This window comes from Labeo rohita, chromosome 11 (genome assembly GCF_022985175.1).
Source record: "Labeo rohita strain BAU-BD-2019 chromosome 11, IGBB_LRoh.1.0, whole genome shotgun sequence".
Classification (NCBI taxonomy): Eukaryota; Metazoa; Chordata; class Actinopteri; order Cypriniformes; family Cyprinidae; genus Labeo; species Labeo rohita.
Window position 1 is genome coordinate 10604045 of NC_066879.1, and position 867 is coordinate 10604911.

The following is an 867-nucleotide window of genomic DNA, read 5'->3' on the forward strand; positions in this document are numbered from 1 at the left end:
CCAGACTTTAATGAGATGTTAATACACTGATGTGTGCATTTGATGAAACTCTAGTCAGATACTGTTTCTAGTCATATGGAGACATGTTTGAGTTTGAGTTAAACGGGCCTCATGACACGGTTAAATAATGTAAAGTCCTGTCAGTCATGTACACGTAACTTTTATGATTGCAGTTTGTAATGTTTATATTATAAATGCTTAGATGTTTTGCAAACCTGCTCAGCAGGTTTTGTGCAGTTTTTAATTTTCCTTTCGGCTTTATAGGATTGTGGGTAAATTTGGACAGGCCTCTTTCTAAACCACCCTGTTATAGCTTCCCAAAGGGTAAATTTCAACATTTGTTTGATAATTATTTGCCTAGAGAGTCCAGAGAATTGTACTGCAGTGTTTTTTTTCCCATATTGAGTGAAAAACCTAGGACTAATTCGCAAAAGTAGGTTTTTTTTTTTTTTTTTTTTACATCTTAATCATTTCACAAACGATTTAATTGACAGTAGTGGTTATTAAGTTGTCTGGAATGAGGAGTGCTATTGTATGATACGAATATTGGACCTCATTCATGAAACATGAGCAGAATGAATTTTTGTGTAAATCGTTCGTAAAGCCGTTTTAACAGAAGCTTTGAAATTCATAAAAATGTTCGTATTTTCAAAATGTTAGTTGGTACGAAAGAAATGTTGACCTGCTCCCTACCATATGTAAATGGTGCGTAAAATATTCTGTGTTCTTTTTGGCAAACTGATGACACTGAATTTTGATGCACTGGCATAATAATTAGAAGTTGATTTGCCCTTATCCTCTTTTATTTTTTTATTTATTTTCCATCTAAGTTGACAACTGTAAAACACGGTGCCCGTCACTGTTACT